This window comes from Excalfactoria chinensis, chromosome Z (genome assembly GCF_039878825.1).
Source record: "Excalfactoria chinensis isolate bCotChi1 chromosome Z, bCotChi1.hap2, whole genome shotgun sequence".
NCBI lineage: Eukaryota > Metazoa > Chordata > Aves > Galliformes > Phasianidae > Excalfactoria > Excalfactoria chinensis.
In genome coordinates, this window is record NC_092857.1 from 9,645,107 (window position 1) to 9,670,226 (window position 25,120).

The following is a 25,120-nucleotide window of genomic DNA, read 5'->3' on the forward strand; positions in this document are numbered from 1 at the left end:
ATGTTAAACTTCCCAATACCTTCATCTCTTTACTTTGAATGTGTTTCAGATGGATGTAGACTTTTCCAGAACATGTTTGCAGATTTCTACTCTGCCCTACTTATCAGTCTTTCTCCCAGAGTAGTGTAAGTGTTCACTATGCAGAAACTCAGAGGTTACATTCTTGGGAAGAGAGAGGCAGAGTACCAGGTTCAATCCACCCTCTTCTTTCTGGGCTTCAACTCTATATTCCTTTCTCCCCCAGGACAGTGGCTTACTGAGAATTCTTGCCGTACAATCCTGGACATGTGCTGCTTACTTGTTTGTACTGTTCACTCTTCCAGCTATGTTATGAAAGAGAATCTCGAGCCTGGAAGGATACAACTTGATCTTGAGGAAGGATACAGAGGCTTCTTTTTATGAAAAAGGTCCATTACTCTAAAAACTGCAGTAGAAAGAAACATCTCCTTGTAGATGTGGGTAAGTCAGTTGAAAGATTCCAGGTTATTCTGGACACATATATTACAATACTTATGGACCAGATAACTATGACTTTCTCCATAGATTCATAAAGATACTTTTCTGGTACTTGGTAAATGACAGTCATCTGAAAGTAGCAGAAAGAAATCTGGATGATGAGAACACTAGGAAATAGGAAATAAACACAACTGAATTAGAAACTCTTATTCTTCTGTTGTTTCTCTGTAAGAATTTCACAGTATCTTCTGAATGGGTTAAGTTTCAGGGATCTCCCCATCTATCTATCTATCTATCTATCTATCTATCTATCTATCTATCTATCTATCTATCTATCTATCTATCTATCATCTATCTATTTCTTCTGGACCATCAACAAAAATGTTTACAAATGTAAATGCAGTCAAATTGGAAAACTAATTAAATGGAGATTTCTCAAATGTTAGAACAGCTTAAAAATAAACTTTCAAGTTCCCTTTTATTTTCCTTTGCCTTGTCATTATATGCATTGCTAGTGATATATCTTATCCACACCAAAATCTCCCGTAAGAGATACTAGCCAAATTACAAAGTCAGACTCTGTAAATACAGGCAGTGGTAGAACTAGAAAAGCATCTTCTGGTCTGTAAATGTTAATCTCATTGCTAACTAATGTGATCTATTCTTTGCTCTATCCATCTCCTGAGCACTGCTCTCTGAAGACATAGTTATGAATTTCACTTTGGCAAACTCCACTGTTTGCTAAAACCACAAATATTCCTTCCCTTAAAACTGGTAGAGAACTTTGTTCCATCATAGGATCATTCTTCAGTCAGGGGCCTTTAGGTCCCCAACACAGTAGGAAACAACATTAAAATCCCAAAAGAACAGAAGAAATATGAAGAACTTACCACTAGATCCATTAGAAACGTCTTTTAAATTTGCATGAGTTGTGAGCAAATATTTTGTTTGTGCATTTGTTTTTGTGTTAATGGATTTGTCCATAGAACATTAGGAAAGATAGATCAAGGAAAGTTCTTAATATGTCTGTTAATTTTTTATTTTATTTTTTATTTTTGCTATAGTCAAAGTATACATAGCTATACACACACACACACACACACACACACACACACACACACACGTGTACAATTTGGGAAACTTTACAGCTCTCAATGCTAACTGATATTCACTCTGGCTGCTTTTAACCTAAAAAAAAACCAACTGTTTGGGGTTAATTCAAGGTTTCTGGTATAAAAAGGGCTGAGAAAACCAAACATTGATAGCCAGAAAATGTCCCATAAACTGGATGGAAATAACAAGAGTATCTGGCCAACATGCCTGTTATCAAAACCACTTGGGTATTTTGGAAAAAATAACCATTTGGTTGTCAGTCTTCTTGAGGTAACTGGTAAATAAACCTCTGTGTTTGATTTTGCGTCAGGATTGTTTCAAACACTTGGTTTTGATTATCCAAGTTTTCTATTAGATACTTTGATCCGCTAGTAAGTAGTTCCTGACCTTTGTACTTCATTGTATCTTGATCTGTGATTTACAGAAACAATTCTAATAACTTAGGAGGTTATTATATTAAGTGTCCTATGCTCATGGCCTAGAGAGCCTATAGTTTCAATCAAATGCTCACAGCCGAGGGGAAAGAATACAGATTAATAATATCCTTAGAAAGATGTTACCTACTCAGTAGTTGGTATCTCTGACATATAGACGCATTTCAGATTTCAGTTTCTAAACTACATATCTTTGTATTGAGACTAAGTATGAGACTAGATGTGAAACTTATTTTAATATTGCACCTAAAACTGCCTTCATGGGAGAACATGTGTTTGTGAAATGGTATTTTTTCTTGTGTTGGTGCTGAAGACTATTTTAATTATTTATGTTCCATATATATATATATATATATATATATATATTTTTTTTTTTTTTTCCTGGATTTTTCTGGTATTTCTTAGAATTGCTATCTATTTCCATTGTATACTGTAAATAATTTTCTATTTTATATTTTTATTTCCAGAGTTAGTTTAACATTATTTGATTAGAAGATTCATCTCCATCATCCCCAGCTGTGATTCAACTGTCTTTTCAGTACTGTTTTCTCTTTCCTTCCTCTCTACTGCCAGCTATTGCCATTCAAATCTGATCTTGCAGAAATGATTAAGTCTAGCAAGTATGGCTTTGAACCTACAACCAAAATACTCCAGTCAGCACTGAAAATCTTAAGGGAAATCTAATTGTGATGTTCTCCAGCTTCCATATTAGTTAAGGTGTGCTCTGCCACTTCTATGAAACAGAAGTCTTGCCATGGCAAACTGCAAATTAAATAGTGGAATTACTGGTAGGATCATATGGTGGTATAGCAGTCTGCTGTGCCCTCATCCTGAAGGATAATATTAGAGAAAATTAACTCCTCCAGGATTAGAAATATCCAGCCAAGGAACTGAGAAGAAGGAAAAAGAAGCTGTCTTTTGTATTTCTTCAGGGTGCTGCATTCACAAATGCTTTTCCTCTTAAAAGGATTGGCAATATTTAAACCGATCTCACCTGTTTCCCCTAAGAGGCTCTTTGGAGGTCCCATATGAATATTATGAGCTTTCTCAATTGTCCAGTGAAATACAAAATGGATTTGATATTTCTCCCAGGTGTCTCTCAGGTATTTGACTTAAGTAGGTTTTAACAAAAATAACTCAAAGCATTAAACAATCCAAATAATTAACCATTTCCCCTTTCTATTAATTAAGCTTTACTTGTATGCTACTGTGGTCATGATACTACCTGTTCTCCAACCATGCAAAATCTTCCAGGGAAAACTGTATCATAAACACTAATCTGCAAGCCCTACTTCACTCTCCTTAAAGACCAAAATGCATATATATTGTGCTAAATCTTCAAGGAGATGGAAGTGGGGATCTTACAATGGAAAACCCTTTTCCCTTCAGCTTGCTTCTCCTGGAATTACACATTATTGAAAATGATCCTTTAATATGGAATTAACAAAATTAAATAATAATGTAATCTTGAAATTATTTAAAATGAAATAAATCCTCCCATTTTTATCCCTCTTGTGATTACATAAAAAAAGCTAGAAAAGTTAGTTGACATCATATAAACTGACTGATCTGAAAGTACTGTTTCCATTGAATCATGAAATCACCACGTGTCACAAGCAGTTGAAGTGCTACAAAATTAGACAGCGGCACACAAGCTTATTACAAAAAAGCATTGGAATTCCAGCAGTATTTTTTTTAACTTCAGAATTTGAAACATTCTATATGTCTTTAAGTAAAATATGATTCGGTGAAAAAATACAATAGTGAATTGCTGTGTTTTTCAGCCTGCTTTCAGTGTTTTCTTTACCTTTGCACATAATTGGTCACTCAGAACCACACACTACCACCCACCTCATAGGTTGGTGTCAACTACATGATGAGAATGTCCTCACAAGGACCTCTGGTAGAGAGACCATATAATTTCCTTTATTGGCTTATCCCCAGTGAGGTGTTTGCAAAACATTCTGGTTATTTTTTAGGCACAGAATTCATATGCTGATATGAATGTGACAATTCTGTTTCATAAAGATGGAATGGATGCATATTACTGGCTGAAAGAAACATTTTTCGTGGTCATCCAGAATGCCACTGAATATCAGAAATTTAGTCTCTCAAACATCTGAGAAAATTCCATGTCTGCAGATTTCAAACTGCAGTGAGAAAACAGACATTTTATTTCAGTCTTTCAGTCTATTACTGAAATAATAATGAGCTTAATGCTGAATCCCGTAGTTCCACTGATAACAAAAATCTCAGTAAATTCAGAAAGAAACTGCACTTTTAATATTTTGTCTCCATTATGCCAAATTGCCTTAGATCATGTGTGTCCAACATTTTGACTTGCCTGGGTCATGCTGAGTGAAGAGAAATTGTCTTGGGTCTCATTAAAAAAATATTCACTGCAGCTGATGTACTTAACAAAACTTCTATTTTATTCTGCTTTTTATTGAAAATCAAAAAGGAGTGCAGTAAAAACATAAAACTAGTGAGGTATTTGACCTTGTTCTCATGGAACACTGATCAAATATGTGTTGAAAAACAAGTGCATGTAATGTGCAACACACATGGGTTTCATTTTGACTGAGTGTGTGTGGTGGGTGTGAGAGGTGGTGTTAGCACAGCACTGCACACTCCCCTCCACAGCATTCTGTTGTCGCCTGCACAGGCCGTGCTTGACCTACACACAACTCACAAAAAATATTACTAAAAATCATGTAATAACAGTAGAAGTTCATAATCTTGTGTGTTTGCATTGCTAGCTGTCCAGGGCTGTGTGTGCCCCTTGGGATGCAGGTTGTCTACTGCTATGATTAGAATGGGGACTGAAAAGGTACTTCATTTCTCTCTATAGAAATATGTAAAAGGAAATGGATATCACAATCACTTTAGAGGTTTATCAGTAATTCTGAAGACATATTACTTATTTTTACCATTTTGTGCATCATCAGCATTACCTTTCATGGTTGGAAGGAAGGCAGGCTGGGGATAAAAATGGTCCTAGAGAAAGCAGCCTCCCAAGCCATTCAGAGGGACCTCAACAGACTTGAAAAGTGAGCCCAGGTGAATCTACAGCAAAGTAGATTGGTTCAGCACAGCAAAGTGCAGGGTTTTGCACTTGGGCTGGAGGAATCCCAGGCATATACAAGGACTGGAAGGAGCAGTCCTTGAGAGGAACCTTGCAGAGAAGGACCTGGTGGTCCTGGTGGATGAAAAACAACATGAGCCAGCAGTGTGCTCTCACAGCTTGGAAAGCAAATGTTATCCTAGGCTCCATCAGAAGAGGGGTGGCCAGCAGGAACAGGGAGGTGATTGTCCCTCTCTACTCTGCCTTTGTGAGGCCCCATCTGGAGTACTGTGTCCAGGTATGGAGCTCCCAATACGAGAAAGACAGAGCTGCTGGAGAGGGTCCAGAGGAGAGCCATGAAGATGGTCAGATGAAGCACCTCCTCTGTGAAGACAGGCTGAGGGAGCTGGGCTTGTTCAGCCTGGAGAAAAGAAGGCTGCAGGGTGACCTAATTGCAGCCTTTCAGTACCTAGATGGAGCCTATCAATGGGAGGGGTGTCAACTCTTTGAAAGGTTAGATAACAGCAGGACAAGGGGAAATGGTTTTAAGTTGAAAGAGGGAAGATTTAGGTCGGATGTTGGGTGGAAGTTCTTTACTATGAAAGTGGTGAGGCTGCCCAGAGAGGTTGTGGATGTCCTGTCCCCGGAGGCCAGGTTGGATGGGGCCCTGGGCAGTATGGTCTAGTATTAAATATGGAGGTTGGTGGCCCTGCCTGTGGCAGTGGGGGGCTGGATATTCATGATCCTTGAGGTCCCTTCCAAATACAGTTCTGACTGATGGAGTCATTGTGGAGATGGCATGAGTTTCAGGAACTAGGTCTGCCCAATTCCTAGTCTCAGAACTGATGGGAAAAACTGCTGCACAGATGGAATCATCATTTGTCTCTTCAAGAATGACCCACCTCAGAGAGTTTGGAAAGAGAAAAGCAGGCCCTCCCTGTAAAAGCTAAATAAATTCTTAAAGATGTTTTCTCTTCAAAGCATTGCCATTTGTGCAGACTTCAAGCAGATCTACTTGGCAGCTGGATGGCAGCTGCATTTTATTTTATTTGTTTTCAACTCTTAAAAAAAAAAAAAAAGCCATTTGATGTCATGTATGATCCTAGGGTCTCCCTCTCCAGTTATTGTGATAATAGTACTGGTTTTAGGAAAGGAGGAAATTTTGTTAGAACAGAAAGAATTCTGCAGAGCAGGCATGGGAACATACTGTGCCTTGGATTTGGGACAAATACAGATGCATGGTTACAGGTGTATCGGTCTGAGAACAAGTTCTGTCAGCTGTGAAGACCCATTTAAGATAATTATTAGCTGGAAAATGAAAGTATGCAATAGGTGATGTCACAATAAATCTTTTCCTTGGGAAATCTCTTGGGAGTTCAGGTCTCCTACCCATCCATGTTCAAGTGACCAGTTCTGTAAACAGGCTCTTGCAAAGTCTAATATTACTTCTGCTTGACTTTCTCCCACCATGTCACAGAAGAATTGAGTATTGGCAAGGATGGCTTTTATACCTGACTAATTTGCTTACCACTGGAATTTTGTATTTTACTGCTCAAAACAGAGTCCAAGTCCTTGGCAAGCTCAAATGAGGAATTTGCTCATGATATTGTTCTGCAGTGAGCATTCTCCTCATCTGAACTGCACTGAAAACACCACTCAAGTTGATAGTTCTGACTGACAGTCAGCCTGTTTAAGATGCCTTTTTCATTTGTGTCCTCTGCTGCTATAAAGCTGTGGATATGTAGTTGGGTAGGTCCATACTGTGCTTCCAAACAGCCTTACTCACGGCTCTGAACAAAGCTCATCCTCTGAATGAGATTACATTACTGACAGGGCATAGCTTCTGTTTTCATTACAAGAATGGTTGCCACAGTGACAGGATAACCCAGTTTTATCAAAATTTTAAAGTATCAGAATAATCTCAGCAGATCCACTTTGGTCTTCAGAGTTTCATTGGATTAGAGGATTAGTGTCCTCTTTGTGGGTACCAGCACTGAGTTTAGTGGTCTGATAGACATTGTAGGAGAGTTGTCAAAAAAGATATTTTCAGCCTCAAGTCTCCAGAGGCTTGAATAGTCTGGAAAGGCTTCAAATATGTGTCTGAACACACTGTACAATTCATAGTGCCTTCATCAGTTATCCTGTGTTTGCGAAATATCAATGATGCTTCACAGTCTCTACATATTTTTTCCTTCCTGGGTACTTTGTTTTCCAATGTAGATGTAATCCTGCCTCTAGATAAATAGCTGGACACATGCAAACATACAAGAATTTGGGGTATTAAAAAGCTTTCATTAAACAAAACAAAGTGCTTCTTGGTTCATTTAAAAATAATCATGGTGCTTGATTTACATATACTTTGGAAGATCCTATGATTAACTGTTCCAAATCTATAATTTCAGCTACTGCTTCTGGCACAGCCAGATTTAATTGCGTTAAAAAATGTAATCCTAGAAGTACAAATTCAAAATCTTTGCACATTCCTGGCATTCCAAAAACATGCATAGTATTATAATTTAGCTCTTGTAACATCAAGACCCAAATGCCCTCCTTGCCCACTGGCTTGGAAAAAAAGTCGAAGGCTCTTTCTTAAATCAAGAGAGAGGTGAAAGAATTTAGAGCAACTCTGGAGAACACTGACAAATTAATTACTTCATTTGTTTTATTTATTTATTTATTTCCCTTTGGAGTTCTCCCTGCTACAATTGCCACTTCAAAACCACAATATTAAAAGTCATGATGATCTCTTAGGTCTATTGTCTCTATGTCTGTATAGAAATGGGGTAATAGGCATGTACTGACTCTAACACAAGGATTTCAGTGGGAATGCATGTTCTACATTAACCCTGACCTGGCTGTAGGTTGAAAAAGGAAGCCTATAGAGCTGGTTGTACCTTACAAATCTCCATGATCACTGGATCCCCAAGTGTTAATTCAAGCTTTCTGACCTTTGGTGTAAGCAGTGCTAAGCTGGCTTGGATAGGGCAGGTGAAAGAAGTGAAATCTCAGGATTCCAGCCTACTATCAAAACTAATATCTTTGCCTCATTTTAAAATTCCTCCTTTGAGTTAAAGTTTAAACATGCTCTATGTTCTAATTATATGTTATGTGTCAATAGTTGGTATTATAAGTTAATAAATAATATATTTATATAATGCTTAAGAAATAGGTGAAGAGCACCACCAAAGCCTTGGCCTCTGAAGTGCTGTCACATCTCTGACACAACAGGCAGGCAAATAAAGCAGTTTCACATGCTCTGATCCTTCTACACCTCTATGATTTTGTGTGATTTCCTTTGTTCCTGGTATCTGATAGCTGTTGCCAGACCCCATGATTTTATTGTTTGCGGTGTCTTTGATGCTACCACCAATGTGATGAGCATTTCCTGTGGTGATTTGTAAAGCTGCTCCGAGACCAAATTTTACCTGAAGTACTATCATCATGTTGACCAGAAATTAAACATACAGACAGTAAGAGGGAAGCTGTCACAGAACAAATGAACTTTTTGCCCTTGTAGACCAACAGTGACTTCTCCTATTTATTTATATGGTATCTGACAGCATCATGACAGTTCTTGAAAAATCCCTGTCATAATAATGATCATTTCTAGTGAGGATAATTTGGAAAGAATTCAACCCATTACTATGTAATTCATAGTTCAAGAAGAGTGACCTCCATTGCTGTCAGAAGAAACTGGACATAATCAATTAGAAGCAATTAAGAATCAGAAAGTGACCAACATTTTTGTATGTTGAAAGGAAACAGATAGGTTGCCTAAAAAACTGAAGTTTGATAATGCTCCAGAATCTGCCACCGAGTCTTTGTCCTTCTCCCTGATAGAAGAACAATTCATCTTTTAAGCCTTTTCAACAATGTGTTTCTCCACTGAATGCCAGTTATTGTCTGTCCTAAAGGTGGCTGGACTACAGTCTTAAAAAAATCTCAAAAGACCTTTCTTTTCATTAACTTGAAAGACAAAAAATGAGTTTTTGTACATGAATTCAGTATTTTGTATGAAAATGTGGGCACTCTCTCTCTGTTTTAACCACAATATAAATCAGAACAGAAAACAATGTAGGTTTTGGCATCTGTGTAATGTTAGTTTTGAATGATGAATACATACCAGGATAGGGAATTACAAAAGCTGCTTGTGTGGTATGTTACAGATTTTCCAGTGTATCTCCAAGTACTGGAGCTGTTCTTGTCCCAGATTCCCTGCTGTTCTCCTTGGCATTGCCCACTGGGATTTCCCACTAAGCACAAGGAATCTTCCCTTGGAATTCATCTGCCTGGTAGTATTAGAGGGCTATGGGGAACAGTGATGCATCATCTTATCCAGAACTGCTCTGATACAGAACCAGATATCTTTGCTCTTGCTTGACAGATATTTTTCTGAACTGTTCATAAAGATCCTTAAAAGATGCCATACCCAAGTACCTTTTTGCACTGTTTCCGCATCTTCTTTAATTAGAACATATTCCCTGATATCCAGAAATATTCACAATAAGATTTTTTCTAACACTTTCTTCTGTTTAATGACATTCTATCATCATTGTACATCATCAATGTTTTATATATCAGAGGGCTACAGTCATACACTTATTGATTTTCTTTGTTCTAAATAAATTTAGTTTTTAAGCTTCTTCTTTTCTTTTTCAATACTCTTTCTTTTCAGTACTCTTTCTTTTCAATACTCTTTCTTCTGGATTCTTCCTGGTAATCTGCATCTTTCAAAAAATGTAGTGCTTAAAACTGCATAATACCATCTCATGCCTCTTGATCCCCTTGTAGAAGATGGATTAGCTGTCATTCAGCTCTCTACTGCTTTAACTGCACTGCTCGCCATGTTTAGCTAAGTTTGTTTAATGTTCCCTTGGATGTGTATTTCTATATTCTTACATTAGATCTATTCTATTAGAAACCAAAATGCTGTCTATTCTTACTGATTGGACTAAAAACTTCTCAGTTCATTTTTAATTCTCCTCACATAGATTCTCTCATTTACTTGAATGTTATGTTACTGTTGCTGTTTTTTCCTTAAGATTGGGTTTGGTTATCTTTGGAACACTTCCATGATGTTACAAACAGTCACTGAAAGTGTTTAGTAAGGTTCATATTTATTAAGAAACCATGCAGTTTGTTAAGGATTTTTGTCACAATCTGATCAGAGCACACAGCAGTTCACCTACTCCAGTATTCCTGTATTTTATCTCCAGCATGGGCCTCAAGCAAGAAAACCTTGAAATAGAAAATTATGGTAAAATATGCACAAAGGGAAAATTCTTCCTAGCCCTATTGGATGGTGGTTGGCTTATTCATTAAATACTACGGTCCCAAAATTAAATCATGTTTTATGCAAGAGAGGGTATTTGTACAGTTCATGCAATACAATGCACTTCTTGCAAGTCCTCTAATATGTTTTTCCTTCAGTTATTCATGTTCATAAGATATAATGAATCATTACTTAAAAGAATGCTTGTTTTTATTTATTTCCTATTTTCAACACCTTAAGATGAACAGCCTTTTGATCTTGTTGGATTTATCCTTCATTCCACATTGCAGGAGAGTAAACGAACTACAAACAAATAAATCTCCCCAGAACTCTTCAAATGTTTTTCCTCAGAATCACAACCATTCCTGATTTGTACCATTTTTTTAGACCCTTTTCATTTCTACAATATCTGGTTTCATTTGGAGCTATAACAAATTACTTAACAGATGTAAAAATCTGCCAGTGATGTAGCAGGCATTTAATTGTGTTGCTGTAATATACAGTAATAAGTGAGGCCTAATTCAATTCCTAGTTCCTAATTCCTAATTCAAATTGGTGAGAACGCCACATGCCCAGAGATTCTTGAAGTCTCTGTGAGCACACCTGTGATGAATTCTCAGTCTAAATATCAAAAGGGAAATTTCCCACGAGCCCTTCATAGTACAGCTAACAGTTGCTGTAACATCCCACAACTTCTACTGAAAACTAACCCAGACAATTAATATAGTAATTAAATTTTCACCATTATTTTTTTTTTTTTAATTGAGAATCACAACATTTTAAAGCATTTAGTTTGCTCCTATTTTTCTCATCTGCATCCTGTCATATTACCTCCTTCCTTTACAGGATGTAGAGCTAAAACCCAGATTTTCAGAGTCCAAAGCTACCAAGAAGCTGGTTTGGCTTACGTGGTGGTGACCACATAAAAGCATTAGTCTTTCCTCCGTTTCATGTGGTTTCTTTTTACCAGAATGGACAATAAAGGCAGCAGAATAAGGCTAGGTAGAACATGGGAGCTTACTATAAAAAATAAAAAAAAAATAAAAAAAAATGGAAAAAAGGTAGATACTAATGAGGAATAAGAGAATATAGTAAAATGTTCAGCTGAGCATGTTTACTGATGAGAATTATTTTAACAATATAAATAGATATAACAAAAGTAACTGTTGCCATTATCAGTTTTAGGGACATCATTATAGGAAGAGCTTCAGCCTTTATATTTAGAGCCTATATAATAAGTGATTGAACTGTAGTGATAGATTATATTAATTGGCAAGTATTTTAGCTTTGGTTTACAAGATTCATCTTCAAAAGTGATGATTCCGAGCTGGTAAATATGTGAATGAGGAACTGGAATGGAATAAGAATGTGCAGTCTGAGCAGTCATGAACAACTGACAGAATAATGCCCTCCAACTCATACTCTTACTCCAACAGTGGCTACAAGCAGATTTGTAAGGCAAAGTATATAAATATATATATTTGTATATATATCAGGAAAAATACAGCACAGCATCCCTGGATCAGTCCTGCAGCCTGTCACAACTTGTTACTGTGTGCCTTGTTGGCTGTGTGTGCTGTATATGTGACTGTCCATGAATTTCTATGCCTTAAACTCCTCAAGACTCCAGTTTACTCCAGGTGAACCCACAACACACTGTGGGAGAAAGTTTTGTAGCTTGTCTTTGTTCTACCTTCTTCTGGTAGGTCTGCTTTCTGTTCGTCTCTTCAATCATTTCTAAAATGATCTAAACCATCTGTGGTAAATGTACGAAGTGCAGCTCTCATCTCACTGAGAGGCTTTTTAAAGGCACCTGCAAGACTCTTTCCAAAGTTTCAAGATCTGCATAATGAACAGTTTAAAATATACTAAAATATTTCTACACATTTTGAGTAACCTGAAACGCAGTTAGGTTTGTTGCTCAAGCTCTACTATCATTGGAGAACAACAGAAGCTTCTGGATGGTGATTCATCCAATTTATTTGAGGCATCCGTTTCTGGCTGAAGTGAACTGCTGTTTGAAGGGCCTTGTCTCTTCCTGACAGAGAAGTCTTGATGGCCAGTGTAGACAAGCTGCCCCACTTTTACAGCTGAAAATAGATTCCTTGAATCCCAGTCTAAGAGCTCATAAACAGTATTTACTTTGAACTCTTGTAATTTGGAATGACTTTATAATCTGAAATCAAAAGAGGAGTAAACTAATGAAATAACAGTACACAAGAGTATTAGTACACTCTTCCAAGGGCCTTCCAAGGTCTAAATGAATAAGGCACCCTGGCAGCAGAAACCTGGAATAAAGAAAAAGTCTGTCTGGGGTCTGACTTCAGACTCAGACAGTCCTCAGGAGGGCTGTTCTGGTCAGGTGTTCTGTTAGGAGAGAAGAAATGTTAAAATAACCACAAAACTGGGCATGTGAAATACAAAACTGGTTTGCTCCTGCTCCTGTAGTAGAACAGGTCTGTTTCCCTCCTTGAATTGTGTATGTTGTTTATGTGTAAGCTAAGAGATTTCCATAGACCACATGACGTTCCACTGAGCTCTTACTTGTGATGCAGTTAGATCAACTTTGGCTCTGCTTGTTTCCTGCTGCTGCTGCAGATAAATGACTGCTGACATGAAAAATGTAGGGACTTGTAAATGCAGCTAGAGACAAAGGAACACAAACAATTCAGCCTCTTCAGCCAGGAACTTCAGCTGCATCACCAGCAGCTGCTTGTGAAGTAATGGCACCTCATGACAAACTCTTGAAGATCACAGAAGTATGTCCTCACTGTTGCTCACCACAGCTCGACTATTAGTGCTTTTCCATGTGACTGCTTTCCTGAGTATCATAAATCAGTCAAATCTGTCTTTTGCTTTTCACTAACTCTGATACTGTCTTGCACCTTCTTCCAGTTGAAGTTTTCACCTGAATTCAGCTGACATATAATACCCTGGAAATGAACAAAAACAGGTCAAAGATATTTTTCTTCACCTCCACTAACTGAGACGACCTTGGCTGAGTGAAGGGGTTCGTGGATATTTTTTTAGCACTGTGTACAAAGAGAGGTGTCCATGAACATGTGGGCAGAGAACACCCAGCCTGAAACTGTCAGGCCAAATTTTTCATTTTTCCCTTCAAACTCCACACTTTTCAACAATCCAAATATGATCGATGCTGTAAGGTGATGAATCATAATGCAAAATGTGAGACACATTAAGACATATTTTCTCAGAGAAAGGTGGAAAGCCAATTGGAAAAAGGAAATATTTTTAAAAAAATCATGCTTTTAAATAACTGGATATACACCTCAAGATTTTAGCATTAGTGTTAAGACAAGATTTCCTTGTGAATCTGTGTTTTATCCTGATTGAGAAAATATTTTGCTATTGTTAGGAATAGAAAGAAATACAGTTGATCCGTCACAACATGTCCTCTCAGCAAAGAAATGAAGTCATATTACTAAAAGTCTGAAAATTTACCTAGCCATCTAAATTAATTTTGGACTTCACTTGCTTTCCCAACCAGTTATCTTTCATAACCACAGTAAGATTCCTCTTCTGTTAGGTGGGCACAGGATTAAGATCTTTGTTGATTCTTCTTGCATAGTAGTATGGCTGGTGAGTACTGAGCACTATTGGTATTGTGTCTGAGCGAATCAAGGAATCATTTCTATGCAGAGAGAACATTAGGAAGGCAAAAGCCAAGCTTAAACTCAAATCAGCCACTGAATTAAAAGTGAACAAAAAACTTTTTAGCAAATACATAAACAGTATGAGGAAGGCTAAGGAGAATCTCCATCCTTTACTGGAGGTGGTGGGGATCATGGCCACTAAGGATAAGGAAAAGGCTGAAGTTCTCAGTGTCTTCTTTACATCTTTACAAGTCAGACCAATTATCCTCAAGATACTTCAACCCCTGACCTTGAAGTCTGGGATGGGGAGCATAATAAAACCACTGTGATCCAGTTGGAAACACTTAGAGACCTACTACTCCACCTGCACTGACACAAGTCCATGGCTCCAGATGGGACCCACCCAAGGGTACTAAGGGAACTGGCAGAGGTGATTTTATAAGCTGCTTTCTACCATCTATCAGTGTTCTTGGTCAACTGGAGAGTTCCCAGAGGACTGGAAGTTTGTCATAGTGATGCCCATCTACAAGAAGGGTCACAAAGAAGAACCAGGGAACCACCTAAAAACACCAAAAGTAGTGCCTTTTTTTCCTCTGGCAGATCAACACTCCCTCCCTCCTTGGTGTCATCTGCAAACTTACTGAGAGTGCACTCAATCTCCTCATCAAGATAATCAATGAAGATGTTAAACAGAAGCGGTCCCAGCACTGAGTCCTGGTGGACACCACTATCACAGGTTGGAAAATACCTTAAAGATCATCAAGTCAAACTACAGCCTAAACATATTACCCTAACTCTAACAACCCACTGCTAAATCATGTCCCTGAGCACCACATCCAAACTGTTTTTAAACACATTCAGGGAAGGTGACTAAACTACCTCCATGGGGCGCCTATTCCAGGTGCAGTCTTTTCTGTGTAAAGAACTGGATGGATGGCCTATCACAACAGACATTGCTAAAGAGTCTGTCCCTATTAGGTCTCCCTGCACCCTTCTCCAGACTCTCCCCAGTGGTTTACAAGTCAATGGTACAATTTATATACAGCAGGAATATGACCCTCAGGATATTACTTGGAATAGGTTTTTTAGAAACATTTATTACCAGGAGGCCTCCCTCAAATATTCCTCACAATCCTCCAATGCTTCTGCATCATATTAAGGCAGGATGCAGGAATGGGTTTTACAGAGTTTTGTTGATAGCTGAGTTCACATGGGACAGATGTAATTCTAGTGGTCATAGCTACTAGATCATGCAAAGCATTATGAGTGCCCCAAGCAGATAATTACAACCATAAGTTAGTTTTCTGGGCTCAGTTCTAGATAACAACGTAATTGAGCTTATGACACATGTATTTCCAAATTCCTCTCATTTAAAATGATGGTGAAAAAAGACATTCTGAATAGAGAAGAAATCTTCAAAACAGAACTCAGAGAAACTAGGCTTTGTTTCAAAGTTAATATCCTGGCCAGACTTTAGGGAAGACTTGACAAGGTTTGTTCATCCAGCTCAGCCAATTCATGCTTCCAGATGGAAATTCTGTGAGACATTTTTTTGGTTTTGTTTGATCACCTCGGACAGTTTAGAAATAGAGTTTATCCACATTTTGCATTGCATTATGGGTTCATTCAAGCACAAGGCTGTTGAGTGCAAACTGTTTAAACTCACTGTTGTATGCATGATAGTACAAGCTCCACTGCCTGCTTCTTCTCCTTTATTTTTATGATCATAGAATCATAGAATCATAGAATTACTCAGGTTGGAAAAGACCTTGAAGATCATCAAGTCCAACCGCAGCCTAACCAGTAGCCTATCTCTTAAAAAACAACCACAAAACAATACCACAACAACAAACCTCTGCTAAATCATATCCCTGAGTACCACATCCAAGCGGCTCTTAAACACATCCAGGGATGGCGATTCAACCACCACCTTGGGGAGCCCATTCCAGTACCTAACCACCCTTTCTGTAAAGAAGTTCTTTCTAATATCCAACCTAAACTTGCCCTGGCGCAACTTGAGGCCATTTCCCCTCGTCCTGTCACAAGTCAGTAGTGAGAATAGACCTGCCCCACTCTCACTGTAAGAACCTTTCAGGTACTGGAAGACGGCAATAAGGTCTCCCCTCAGCCTCCTCTTCCTCAGACTAAACAGCCCCAGCTTCCTTAGTCTCTCCTCATAGGGCTGATTCTCCAAGCCCTTAACAAGCCTCGTTGCCCTTCTCTGGACCTGCTCCAGTACCTCCATGTCCTTCTTGTGCTGAGGTGCCCAAAACTGGACACAGTACTCGAGGTGAGGCCTCACCAATGCTGAGTACAGGGGCAGGATGACTTCCTTAGTCCTGCTCACCACACCATTCCTGATACAAGCCAGGATGCCATTGGCCTTCTTGGCCACCTGGGTACACTGCTGGCTCATATTCAGCCGACTGTCCATCAGCACACCAAGGTCCCTTTCCGTCTGGGAGCTTTCCAGCCACACCTCCCCAAGCCTGTAGGATTGCCTGGGGTTGTTATGACCAAAATGCAGGACCCGACACTTGGCCCTGTTGAAACTCATTCCATTAACCTTGGCCCATCGATCAAGTCTATCCAGGTCTCTCTGTAGTGCCCTTCTCCCCTCAGGCAGATCAACACTCCCTCCCAGCTTAGTGTCGTCTGCGAACTTACTGAGGGTGCACTCAATCCCCTCATCCAAATCATCAATGAAGATGTTAAACAGAAGCGGCCCAAGCACCGAGCCCTGGGGGACGCCACTTGTGACCGGCTGCCAACTGGATTCCACTCCATTGACCACAACTCTCTGGGCCCGGCCATCCAACCAGTTCCTCACCCAGCGGAGCGTGCACCCATCCAAACCACGGGCAGCCAGCTTCTCTACCAGAATGTTATGGGGGACAGTGTCAAAGGCCTTACTGAAGTCCAGGTAGACCACGTCGACAGCCTTTCCCTCATCTACTAAGCGGGTCACCTTGTCATAGAATGAAATCAGGTTAGTCAGGCAGGATCTACCATTCATAAACCCATGCTGACTAGGCCCGATCCCATGGCTGACCTTTAGTTTGTCCATGATGATACCTGAGATTATCCTTTCCATAACCTTCCCAGGCACCGAGGTGAGACTGATGGGCCTGTAGCTGCCAGGATCATCTTTCCGACCCTTTTTGAAGATAGGCGTCACATTTGCCAGTCTCCAATCCACCGGGACATCCCCAGTCAGCCAAGACTGCTGAAAAATTATGGACAGTGGTTTGGCGACCACATCCGCCAACTCCCTCAGAACTCTAGGGTGCAACCCATCCGGCCCCATGGACTTATAAACATTCAGCTTTTTAAGTAGATCCAGAACCATCTCATCACGGATCACGCAAGGCTCTTTTGGTTCCCCCTTCCTGTCTACCAGTGTAGGGGGCTGCGTTCCCAGGGAGTTACAAGCATAACTATTGAAGACCGAGGCAAAGAAGGTATTAAGTACCTCAGCCTTGTCCCGATCCTCAGTGACCAAGTTTCCCTCAGAATCCAACAAGGGATGGGGATTTTCCTTAGCCTTCCTCTTGGTATTGATGTGTTTATAAAAACATTTACTATTCTCCTTAACCTTAGAAGCCAAGCTCAGTTCTAGCTGCGCCTTGGCCTTCCTAATTTTCTCCCTGCACAGCCTCACTACAAACCTGTAATCCTCATAAGTAGCTCCCCCATTCTTCCAGAGACCGTAAACTCTCTTTTTGTTCTTTAGATCAAGCCAAAGGTCTCTGGTCAGCCAGCCCGGCCTCCTCACCCGTCGGCTCATCTTTCGCGATTTTGGGACAGTCAGCTCCTGCGCCTTTAGGACAATTTCCTTAAAGTATTCCCAACCTTCCTGGGCTCCCACACTCTCCAAAGATACTCCCCAGGGGGCCCTCTCAACCATAGTCCTGAGGAGGTTGAAATGGGTGAGGGAAAAAAAGTATCCTTACGTAGCTGCTAGCTCTGTTCTGTTCCCATGTCTCTAAGGATGAATTCTCAAGGGACTTCATCTAGTAATTCCTTAAACTGCTGGAATTTACTTCTCTGAAGTTGAGGGTCCAGATTCTACCCTTTGCCCTGCCCATATTCCTCAGCATCACAAACTTGACCAGGGCATAGCAGCTACAGACCAGACTGCCTCTGATCTTAACCTCTTTAATGATCCCCTCTTCATTGGTGATCATCAGGTCCATAGCCATTTCACCTTTGGTTGGTCAGTCCAAACTTGGACCAGAAAGTTATCCTCAACAGACTCCAGGAATCTCCAGGATTGCATACAACCTGCCACATTATTTTACCAGCAGATATCCAAGGTGGTTGAAATCACCCATAAGGATGAGAGACTGTGAGCACGACACCTCTTACAGTTGAAGCAAGAAGACCTCATCTATAGGCCACCCTTTTTCAGGCTGTCCTTAGCATACTGTGCCCACTAAATGTCCTATATTGGTCTGGACCCTAATTTTAAGCCACAAACTCTTGCCCTGATCACAGCTGTTTTGCAGAGGCGGCTTTTTGCAATCTATCCACTTAACACAGAGGGAAACTCCCCTGCCCCTCTTACCCTGCCTAGCTATTCTAAAAAGTCTGTAGCCCTCAGTGGTAGTATTCCAGTTGTACAATTCAACCTACAATGCTTCTGTGATAGCAAATAGCTCATATTTCTCTAGTCACGATGCTGGTTTCGTGTCTGCCTGCTTATTTCCCATGAACTTCAGTAGCAAAAAATAAGCTGCTCCTGCTGCTCCAAGCAGAGATAGGGAATCAGTCTCCATCATCTTGCATGTTTTTGCCATTTTTCTGTTTGGGGTTGGAAGCTAGCTTATTTTCAGACAGGGCTGTCGGTCTGCCTGTGTCACTGTATGATACCACTCACCAATGTCTCTTTGATTCACAGATATTCCTCAGCCTGGAGATTTCCTCATCAAATGTGGCCACCCTAGAGGAAAGTTCATCAAGCTGGACAGGCTTGCACCTTTGGCAACTCCTCTTCCTTCAGGTCCATGGGAGACTTCTAGATTCTGTAGGCCCCCCACAGCTAATGGTCTGGGCAGCTCCATTGCTTTCTCCCTCTGAGGTCTATCTAGGTCAACCCAGAAAGACTGTGGCTCCTCCATTATCACTTTCTGTCTCAGCCTGATCATTATAGAGGATGGTTACCATATGCATTTCAATGGAGTGATGTTTCTCACTGCTCCCAGTTGAGGTGGACCTTACACTCTCCTTTTGTGAACTGCCATGCAAACTGCCTTGTTATGCCCTTACTGATGGGCCATTCCCCATTTGCCTGCCTTGGTTACCCCACTCTTAGAATAACACACACATCCTAGGAGCTGACATCTAATCTAAATCTCCCCTCTTTTAGTTTAAAACCACTCCCCCTTCTCCTATCAGACTGTGTAAAAAAATGATTTCTGCTCTGCTTGTTATCTCCCTTTAAGTTTTGGCATGCCACTGTGAGGATTTCCTGGAAGCTTCTTTCTTCCAGGTGAAACAAACCCAGCTCCCTCTGCCTATCTTCACAGGAGAGGTGCTCCAGTTCTATGAGCACCCTCATGGCCCACCTCTGGATCTGCTCCAACAGCACCAGCTCTCGTATGGGTACTGGACAGACTGGCCTCAGTCTGCTGGCTATGTGATATTCAGTGTCTGGGAGCAGGGACACGGAATACAAAAAGAGTGGCATGGTAGGATGATAGAGATGAAACTCTGTTAACTTTTTTCTGTCAGTACAATGGTAGTCTATAGAAAATACCTTTCACGAGTTGTTTTTGGAAAGAGCTGATTCAGCTGCTTTTCAATTAGATGAATGAAATCAGAATTAAAGGAGTTTTACACTGAGAGAGAAACGAAAAGCAACTGGTATTCCCTGTGATGCATGCTTCAGATTCACTCAGATTACCTTCAAACACAGAAAGGCAGTACCTTTTGCTACAAAAGTCCCTTCTTGATTTTAAATTCTTCCCACAGAACGATTTCACTGAAGGCAGTAATACCTTCCTTTCTTACATGACTAAGACAAACACTCTTAGGATACATATAGGTATCATGCTCACTATGATGAGGACCTTTTCTTCTGTACCAGGCAGATTACCACTCTGTAGCCTCAGAGCCGTTGTAACAGAAACAGAAGCAGAATTGCCAGCATGTCAAGCACCCTTCCAGCATCAGTGTGTCCTTTGTTTGCATGGAAGGAAAAAATCAATTTGATTTTGTTTCAGTTCTGATTCATGGGACTGGGAAACGGAGGGAATAGTACTATTTCTCTCTGCATTTTCAGAGGAAGAGGAAATAGATAGGCGATTCATGCCAGCTCCTCAAGATTTTAGTTATGGTTGGTTTCTCTCTCTCTTTAAATTGTGTGCGTTTGTCTGACCCCGCCAAGTGGTGTAATGTGTTTTCACCATACTGCTGCTTAAACTAACAGTTGTCTTTGGCAGGTACTGTAACTGCTTGGGCTCTTTTATATGTCTGGGGTTCTTACTGTGGTCAGCACTTCGAGTATAGCCCAACCTAAAGGATCTGTGGAGAAAACATAAAAATGAAATGATTTTTTCCACTAGTGAACAAATGGGCTTAGTAGTTATTAATATTTTACAAGCATTTAAGGCTTTCATTAGAACTTTGAGCTGCCATTGTTAACATTGTTGATGTCTCCATTGTAGAAATAAAAAGCCCTCAGAGTTTACTATTTGGCTCCTTGAAATGATACTCAAATCCAAATTCATTTCACATTTCATGTGTCTATAAAATTGTGCTATATATATAACTTTTACAGTGGCATTTGGGACTGATTTCAGAGACTTTTGTTTCAGCTTCTGCTGCTGGACTACAAAGCAAATATTTTGTTATTTTAACATTAATTTTTAAGGGAATGTCCTTTAAAAAAAATGGAAATACTTAATCTCTTTTTCAATTAAAAGACAGTAACCTTTTTCATGCTGTATTTTTGGACAGTCATATTAACATTAGCTCTTGCTGGTCTTTTTATCACCTTAAATCCTGAAAGATGACCTCAACATAAACTCATTATCTGGATTTGTCATTGTGATTTTATCATGACTTAGTGTCACTGGAAGTGAATTTTTTATTGAATCCAACAGAAGCTTCACATGAAGCTTCCAGCAGACAGTTCATTGTAACATGTTTTTCACAGGGGGATCTAGCATATATATGAAAGCCTTGGGCACTCCTTCTTCTGCCTTAAACTCTGTCCCCCCAAAATAAACATCTTTGTTAAGAAAATGCACTTGTTTCATTGCATGAATGACCCCAGTGAACAAGGTAACGTAATGCAGTTTGAATTAGACACAATTAGTATGATGTTCAGTAAGAGAAATAAATCAGTGGAGTAACAAGAAGTACATTATATTTTTAGAAATCAGATTGATGAAGACCTGATTGTTTGAGGTGAATTCCTCTTTTAGAGGGAAAAATCATTCATCTTTTTTTTTTTTTTTTTTTTCAGATATTTATTAGTCTATTTGCAAAGTAGTAAAACTAGAAGTTAGCTAAAGCCCATATTAATATGACATAATTGAAATCAAGTGGAAAAAATGTAGCCTGATACAACTGTCACAGAAATACATGGAAGCCTCATTATGAAGGACAGAACTTAAAAGATGGAAAGGGCACACATTCCTGAATTCTCTGAATCCAATTGGATTCCATTAATACAGCAGAACTAGACTGTGTCCTTTTGTACTCAGCCCAGGATGTGTACCACCACTGTACAGAGAGGTAGACAAAACACAAAAGGGTGCTCATGTCACTATGATGGGGTCTTTATCTTTAGCCATACTGAAAAAAGAATTTTAGAAGAGCATTTGCAGCCACATGTTACAAATTATTCTAGCTGCAAGGAGAAAGCAGTCTAAGTAACAGGTCAAAAGACTTAATAAAATATTTATACATATATATCTACTGAACTACTGGCATGGATGAGTCAGATTTCTGAGTGGTATTTAAATGAATGGTTATGGTGCAGACATAGACTATGGCTGAATTTAGCTGCATGTTGCACAAAAATCACTTAGATCAGAAATGCATCTGTGGACACTGCTTATATATATATATAGAAGTACAGATGTTTGAAAAAATACTAATAGCTGAACTTATTGTAAAGTATGTTTTTTGGATTTTTATCCTTTTTTTGTTACTTTTGCTTTTTATGTCTGTAGAAACAATTGGATTGTTCAATGATATAATGAAGTAAATATGTCATATAATTTTGAAAGTCTAACTCTATCATGACTATTTCAAAAAGCTAGAACAGAGAAGCTAAGGAGATAAGTAACAGATACAGTGAAAAACGTGATTTTATCTTACTGCTTGGAGGCTTTTTGCATTGAAGATTATTACTAAGAAAAACATGTTCTGGACAACCTAGTATTAGGTTTTACAGGAGAAAAGGTGCATGACTGGGTTCTTGTTGCATGAGCAGATTTTTATATCCTTTATTCCTATACTTTATAGTTGGTGAACTGTAAGAATGAATGAGAAACAAAAGTAGAAGAACACAACAAAGGACATCAAGTTTCAGCCACAAAGTTTATAAAACTAGATTACATGTCAAACCCTGGAGATCATACATAACGTGTCAGAGATGTTAGTATTAACTTATTCTACTACTAAGTTTTCTTAAAGGCTGCCGATGGAAAAATTTTCTATTGAGTAATTGAAGCTCTTTTTTAAGGGCTGAAAAAGAAGTATTGACTCTGGAGGGTGACACTGTGCCCAAGCTGAGCAAATGGGGTTGAAAGAGTGGATGGAGTGCCTACAGTTTGTATGGACTTTTTTTTTATGGAGAAATGAAATTAATCTAAAGAGGGTATTGTTGGTTTATTTTGTTAATTCTCATCTTGTGCAAAAGTGATTATCTTTGGTAATTCTAAGACAAAATCAGATTTTTTTTTTTTTAACTAAAATATAGGATGTCCAAGAACTCATCCAGAAACCTTTCATGCTGCTTGTGGAGAGAAGGCTGTGATTAGACAATGCTTACTTGTTCTACAGATTATGTAATGTACGTCATGTAATGCCATATAATGCCTGTAATCTGCCTGTGCAGATTACATCCAGTGGGAGTAACAAGTAGGTAACTGACAGTTAAGTTTTCTAAGTGAAGAATACATTAACTTTTCTTCTCATCTGAAAAATGTTTGGTTGAGAAAATGTGTTCCTCTTTATCTTCTCCATGTAGCAGAGAATCCTGTTGTATCTGCCTGTAAGAATAAAGGTTCTGTAAGGAATCCCAAAGGGAATTAGTGAGTCTGAGTGGTAAGAGAAAGATCTCTACATATATGAACTAGAAAATGAGATATTTTCCTTGAAAATTTTTGTTTGCTTTGTATGAATGAGATCTAAGCTTTGAAGGTGAGCTATAAAGAAAAAAAGAGGTTAGTGCCTTTCAGAAATGCAAAGAATTTCTACTCTTGTTTTCTTTAGCATTGCTGGCAGTCAGCTTAGGAGATCAGAGAAATGAAATGGGAACCTTCTTGGCTCCACTTGCAGGATGAAAAGTCAGAGTCTCGTCTTCTAACAGTTACTGAGCATTTATTTTTGAATTGTTGTTTAACAGCAAACAAACAGATTTCAGAACATAGAAGATTGGATTTACTGTTGTCAACTTCCTACAGATTTTCCTGTTCACCACATTTCACACATCAAACAGAAAGATCACAGCTTAGTTCTTTAATTTGTAGATAATATTTTAGATGTGGGACTTAAAGCTTCTTCTGTGGCAAGGCCAATGAACATCCAAGCAACAACAAAACACAATGGCAAGTCCAGCCCATAAAGGAAAATGTTACTCAGATAATTATTTCAGATAATGCTGGACATATTACAGCATGCAGATAAAGCATCATTTGAATAATGTAGAATAATGCAAATAGTGAAGGAACAATTTCTTTATCCTACTTTCATCTTAAGTGCAGAATTTTTATAAAATTTCAGATGAAGCAAGTCTTCCTTAGATGTGTTTACACCATTTATTCACTCTTTAGGGAATTATGTACTCTGTTTGTAAGAGGATTTGCCAAAACATTTCCTATTACTCCCGGTGAAAGAGGTCGCTCCTCAAAGGGTGGAAAGAGTCAATATAGACCAACAGGGTCATGTACAGCTGCTACTGCCACACTGGTATCTAGTGAGAGTGGTAGGAGCAAGGAAGACCTGGAAATGGCTTTGTTGGGGAAGTTTTCAATGGTCATTAAATTCATCCATACTCAGACCATGCCAAGGCATGCTAGATAAGTGGGCTGGCATGGTATTGGTGGTATCCAGCATAATTTGACCTTTATAAGTGTTCTCCCAGTATCAGACTCCTTGTTAGTAATCTTTAGCGTATCTTGAAGAACCTTTCTTAAAGAACAGGTGGATGAAAATGGATCCTGTGCTTCTTAGCAGAGGTGAAGAGGATGAGGAGCGCCTAGTCTAACTATTACTGCTCACAGTTTGGGACTGACCACTAACAAATAAGCTGTGTGTTGGCAGGCCTCTCCGTCAGGGTAGGAGACGTTTTTTGTGTCAACACACAGTGCTGTGTGCCAGCTAGACTCAGTGCTGCAAAACAGTCTAACACCTACCCCTGAATCATTTGGAAGGATCTTTTCTAATTCTGTCCTCAATGGAAGTTGCTGGGAAATATAACAAGTTTACACCCAAAGAATCAATATACTGCATTCCTCCACCATGGATAGAACTGTTGAATACAGTCCAGTTTCTGAGCTCACAGTGAGTGGAAAACACTATGCGACTGATCAGATTTTTACTGCAGCATAATCTCTGTGTGTCCTGAGGAGTGAGGAGAGAAGAGAGGCAAGGAAAAAAGAGTAGGCATATGAATAGCAAATAAGACACTGAAACAACTACTTATAATGAAGACAGAAATCTGAGCTGTATACAAAACACAGTGTATGAAATTTGGACAAAGTCTCCTCTATTCTGAATGAAGAATAGAATAGAAATAATAGAATTTCGTTTAAAACACAAGGACATAGGAAATTTTGATAGACTGAAGTGGAAATTGTGCCATGTATGAAACAGGCCATGTTTTCTGCTTGAATCTACACTAGCTTAGCAGAAATCAGAACACTGTACATGACAATGGCCATTAATGGCAAGACCATTAATTCACTCTTCTTCCACAAATTAAAACCAC